Below are 5746 nucleotides of genomic sequence, written 5' to 3'. Positions count from 1 at the left end.
TGGAAATGAACTGCAAATTGATAAACATTTAGTTGCTAATGCAGTGTTTATTATTTTTTACTAGGATAAAAATTAACTTGTACAGCCCTGGCCAGCCAACACGTTGAACTCTGAACTCTCCCATCTGGGTAGTGGAATCAGGACTTCTGTAGCCTCGGGTTACAGGTTACCGTTGCCAGCTCTGGTTTTATTTGTAAATACGCCTTGGGTGTCCGGACGACAGAAACTGGGGCGGGGGGGGGGGGGGGGGGGGGGGGGAGGAGGGGGGGAGAGGGGGGGAGCTGCTGGGAAGCGAAAATCAAACATGCCAGGGCAGCAAGGGGTGACTCCCGGCAGAGAGCTCAGACAGTCCCCCGTCCCCCGTCCACCTCGGCATCATGCCCTTCCGAAGAAAGAGGTTGCAACATGTGCCCTTGAATTTGCTTCATCTTGCCAGTCAGCTGGGGGGGGGGGGAGTTTGGAGGGCCACAGCCACCCGGCTAGGCAGGGCGAGCCCCAGCAGGCCCGTGGCGTGGAAGGGGCCACCGCGTGCCAAGAGTGCCCGGGGCCAGCTGCGGATGCCTCCCCCGGCCCGCCCCCACCCACCCCGGGCCTTTTCCATCCCGCTTTGCAAGCAGCTGGATCAATTTACCCTAGCCACAGCAGCCTCCACAAGCACCGGCTGAGTTATGCCTCGTGGAAATCCCCTCTGTTTCGGGGAATCAGGTAGCTTTCAAACTCCCCGCAATTAATGGCCCTTTTGGCCAAGGGAGAAGAGAAAAGGGGGAAAAAAGAGAGAGAGGTTAAAAAAAATAGACTTCAGGCTTGGGGTTTTGGGAAAAAAAACAAAAAACCGTTTGGTTTCTAGTAAATAAGAGGGAGTGGGTGGTGGAGGTACCAAGGAACGCTATCCCGCAGCGTGTGGTCGTCTTTAACGTCAGCGAGATGTTTCTCTCTTCCTTTTCTCCTTGCCCTGCCCTCTCTTTTCCCCCCATCCACACCCTCCTCCTTCACTTCCCTCTTCCTCCCCTCTGAATGTCAAGGAGACAGATGACACAAGGTAGCGCTGGAAAATGGCTCAGAGTTTTGCAACAGAGCTCACAGGCTCAGAAAATTCCCACATTTTCAGAAAGGAAGGCTAAACGGCACAGGGAGACTCGTTGAAATGAGCGAGACAAAAATACCTGTGACTCACTGAAGGAAGAGGGGAAGAGGCTGCTGGAAAGCCACCCGTCACCACCGCTGGCCCTGCCATCCTCCCTTCCTCTTGCCTGATGAGCAGTTCTGTTGGAGGGAACATTCTTCCTGTGGCCAAAAAAAAAAAAAGTCTTGTCTCTCAGCCTGCCTGAAATAGGATCTTGGAGAGCCTGCACCCTCCTCCCCTGCTACTGTACCCAGGGGACCCAGCGGGGCTGCGGCACCCTGATTATCTCCCGGCCCCCCTCCCCTCTCCCACCCGAGCTGGTTTTCTGCACTCGACAAGGGCTGCACCAGCTGCCCCATGGGAGCACAGAACCGTTTAGCGTGAGGGTCTCGAAGCTGGTGTTTCTAGGCTGGGCCTGCAGGTTCACATCCCCCCTCTGACACTGCCTCGGGCGGCCCCACTGTTCAACCAGGGGCCACGACACACCCCGTGGGAGCTTCTGGCCAGTGCAGGTGGAACGGGCAGTGCCCTCCGAGGCCCTTCCTTGCCACCCAGCCTCGCTGGCCACTCGGTTCCCGGAGCAGCTTGACTCCACCATTCTTTACCATCAGAACTCTGTACCCGACCTCCCGTCCGCTCCCGAAGAGCTGAGGGCAAACACGGTTCCAGAGCAGGGAAAGGGAGGAAGCAGGGCCGCGGGGGCAGAGGGCCCTGATCTGCCCTGTCCGGGATGCAGCCGGCAGCTCTCTCATCCCTTTTCTCATCTGGACAGCGAGAACATAAAAGGACCCTAGAGACAGGAAGGGCTTTGTAAATCAGGGCCTCTAAGCTCTCTCTGCGGGGCAAAAATTGTTACAGCGCAGTGGTGATGAAAAAATCCACGCAGAAATCTTTGAGCAAGGGGGCCACAGATCTATTCAGAATTAGACCTGGAATCTGGAAGAGTACCTCGCGTGCGTGTAGACTGGGGGGGCAGCGTCACGAGCAGATAGCAGGGATTCAACGAGAGTCACACCTAGCACACAGCAGGATTTAATAGAGGTGTTGGCTGAATAGATGACTCCATCAATCAGTGAACAAACAGGAGGCTTGAATTCGTTTAGAAAACGAAGAAAGCAAAAAGGCGCCAAAACCTTTCAGGAAGCAGGGATGATGGAGGGGGAGGGGGTGATGTCCACATTTAGTTTGGAAGAGCACAGACCTCTAAAGTGTAAACCAGCAGCCTGCTATCGTAAAAATTAGTGCTGATAGGGGAGCGGTGGAGGCTCAACCGATTGGGCTCCCGTCTACCCTATGGGAGGCCCTGAAGCAGCAAGATGATGCAACAAAGGGAGACAAGCTGACAAGCAGAAGGACACGCAGAGGATGGACACAGAGAGCAGACAGCAAGCAAGCCGCAAGGGGGGTGGATAAATAAAAATAAATCTTAAAAAAAAAAATTGATACTGATACCATTAAATGACACTTGCTGAGCATGTACCATGTACCAGGACTGGGCTACGTGTTCTACTTACAACATCTCGTTTGCTTCTCACAACGACCCCCTGCGGCGTGTCCTGGGTGGGGAGTCCGCTGGCTCTGTGGGGCACCAAGGAAGAATGGCATGGACCCAAAGATTTAGGAGGACGTGAAGCAGATGCCTCCAGTCCAGAGCCCGCCGTGCGTATCTTCCAAGTGGTAAACGCGGGGCCCTGTCTCTGTCCTGCCTGGTGATTCTCACCTCCACCGTGGCTTCTGCCTCCCCCGTGGCTTCTGCCCCGCGGCGTCCCTGCAGAGCGGGGACGGTTGCCCTCCTGCTGACTTACCCTGCGGAGGAGCTCAGGGGGTGAGGGAGGAATCGACGGCGCCCCTCGGATCCGGGTTCGCGGGCGCAGGCTCTGAGGCGCAGGCCGCGGCAGCAGAAGCGAGGCCGCCGGCTCTCCTCCCCACCCCTCCGTCCTTCCTTCAGAAACACCCGGGAGCCGAGGAAAGCGAGGCACGGGGAGAAGCGGCCCGCGCGAGCCTCCGGGAGGCCTCCTCCGGCACCCGCTGGCCTCGGCCTGGCTGGGTGACCGCTGGGCTCCGAGGGAAGCCCTCGAGGCCGCCGTGACGTTGAGGACTCAGGTGGGCAAAGGTGAGGCCGACGGGCCTGGCCTCGGTGGGTCTCCTGAGGGGCCTTCCCTCAGCTCTGAGGAGCAAGGGGCATGTCTTTGGCCCAGGTGTGCTCTAGAAACCCTGGTATATTAAATATAAACGGGTTCTCCTTTGAACGTCATATCACAACGCTCCTTTCTCTCCCCCTCAGTTTCTTCTCTGGGGAGCGCACCTTCTTCGCTCTTGCCCACCTCAGGGAATTCTCTCCTTCACAGTCTGCCTGGCTGCTCTACTGAACTCTTCTGCCTCCTTCCACACATCCCTCAGAGCCCTGACACCACAGACGCATGTTCAGCAACGCGCCCCCAGTGGGGCAGAATTTTAAAACCCCGCCGCCTCACGTGAAACGTTTCCCTGGGAGAGGCGGGGGGAGGTCGAGTGGGGCCGCCCTTTGGGAGGGGGCTCGGGAGGAGATGCTCCCCACCCGGGCACAGGTCGCTTTCCCTCATCCCCAGGATGGAGCGCAGGAGACTGTCAACCCCGACTCTCCCCTCGCCCTAACCCCCCGCCTCTACCCACGCCCCCCACGGCCCGGCACACCGGATTCCAACCCCCGTCAACATTCCACTGAACATATAGAATATCAGAAGGTTCCGGAACACTGCTCTGCCGCTCAGCAGGGACGTGAGCGACCGGAACGGAGAGCACGGAACCCTCAGCTACTGCCAGCCGGCCAGGCAGGGGCCTGCGAAGCTGCTCGGCTGACTGCACACGGGCCAGTCTGCGCTCGTGCGAGGCAGGTGAAGGGGGGGCCGGTGCCCCTCCTGGAAAGTTGCCAGCCTCTCCTGTGAACACACAAACGGTGACCACGAGACACCCTGAAAGTGCCTGGGCCAGGGCACGCTCCCCTCCATTCTAGTCCCAGGAGGCTGGACGCTCTGAGCCTGGGGTGCCTCCTCTGGAGAATGAGGATACTACTACCTCCTTGCAGGGTTGAGACAATGCATGTAGAACTCCTGGTCTACAGTAGGTCCTTTTTTCTTTTACTTTTACTTTTATTTTTTTTTATAATCTTTTTTTTTTTTAATTAATAGATCACACAAAATACCATAGGTCCTTAACAACTTGTGTCGACGGGAGTAGCAGCAACCATTTTCACAGTGGCTTGGTGCTGAAGACAATAACAGCTGCAGTTTAAATGAGCCATGTGTATAAAATATCTCTGCTCTCACGAGCCCTGCAAAGTAGGTACTATTAACCCCATTTTACAGATAAGAAATTTGGGGGTCCAAGAAGTTAAGTATTTTGCCCAAAGTCACACAGCCAGTTAGTGGCAGAGAGATGGTGTAAACCAAGGTCTGGCTCCGATCCATGCTTCCTTCGCGGGGCGGCCTCTCAGTGTAGATCAGCACGGCTTTCGTTACAGGGCAACACAATCAACAGCATGGGAGCTGTGCAGAGGGCTGCGTGTGCATGCGTGTGTCGGCCCAATGTGGCACTTTCAGCCGACACACCGATCCGCCGTGTTCAAATCCTGCCTGTTGTAAATCTCAACTCTGATTTGGCAGGACAGGCTTTCAGCCCATTACAAATACAGGAAATAAACAAGGGCTGTTCAAACTCAACTCAGCATCCACATGCTTTGCAAGAGGGCTGTGAATCAAATGGGAAGTTACCACATAGTAATAAAGCTCAAAAACCAAAGAGCCAAACCCACCAGAAAGCACTGGTAGACAGTCTGGTAATGATAAGTTATTTCAGGTAAAACTAATTTCTGCTTGGGCAGATTTATCCCTGTCCCTTCTCTGAGGGCAGAGCCAACAAGCCCAAAAAATGTTGACTTAGAGAGAAGCTTCCACGGCTGTCCATAGTTGAACTCTAAGGAAAATGGGCCTACAGGGAAAGGAGGTTTTTATCCCACAGGCTTGATGGTGAAAAGCACGATTTTGCTTTTTAAACCTCCATACCCTCTTTAGTTTCTCAGTGGTGAAGACCGCCTTTTAGCTTCTCCTCCTTGGCAAAGCACGCTTTGTTAAGAAGCCAACATCCTGGAAACTGAAGTGGCCTTGGTGTCAGTCTCTGCGGTGGCAGACCAAACTCTCCTTGCCGAATCAGACCCCATAATATATCAGCTATGAGTCATATCCAAGTGAATGAGCCACTACTAAGAAGAAAGATAATAAGGTGATATTTATCAATGGCTGAACCTTAGCAAATGAGAAGCATTACCTAATCACTAGTCATATGCCCAGACATTACTTTCCAAATCATTGCTTGGGATGCTTTCTGACTGTCAATATTTACAGGAACCAGGCACTTAACAAGACACGCCAAGGGGGCTGGATGTCTCCAAGGATGAGTCATGCCAAATGAAGCCTTTGTCTAAGGGTCACTGCTCCAAGGCCTCATTGGCTGGAGATGATTGTGAGTCATTAAGTTATTGAAAAGCACATGGATGGGTTGTGGGCTCAGTCCGGTTCTCTGGCCATATCAACATTTATGAAATCGAAGCATGGGAGGAGAGGGCAAAGGTTCAAAAGGATATAGAGC

General features: G+C 54.4%; 1 long non-coding RNA gene across 3 annotated transcripts; it reads right to left on the bottom strand.

Moving 5' to 3' along the window:
• Nucleotides 1–27: 27 nt before the first annotated feature.
• On the bottom strand, nucleotides 28–3752 carry LOC131280855 (uncharacterized). Of its 3 annotated transcripts, none has more exons than XR_009188504.2 (5): nucleotides 2257–3752; nucleotides 2072–2138; nucleotides 1164–1284; nucleotides 632–736; nucleotides 28–226 (listed from the first exon to the last, which is right to left on the bottom strand). It is a non-coding gene; the product is annotated as an uncharacterized lncRNA (long non-coding RNA). The 3 variants fall into 3 exon arrangements; XR_009188503.2 differs by having other exon boundaries at nucleotides 2072–2701; nucleotides 2929–3752; XR_009188502.2 differs by having other exon boundaries at nucleotides 2072–3752.
• Between the last annotated feature and the right edge of the window lie 1994 nt (nucleotides 3753–5746).

The sequence above is a fragment of the Dasypus novemcinctus genome, chromosome 13 (genome assembly GCF_030445035.2).
Source record: "Dasypus novemcinctus isolate mDasNov1 chromosome 13, mDasNov1.1.hap2, whole genome shotgun sequence".
NCBI lineage: Eukaryota > Metazoa > Chordata > Mammalia > Cingulata > Dasypodidae > Dasypus > Dasypus novemcinctus.
This window is presented reverse-complemented; position numbering and strand designations above follow the sequence as displayed.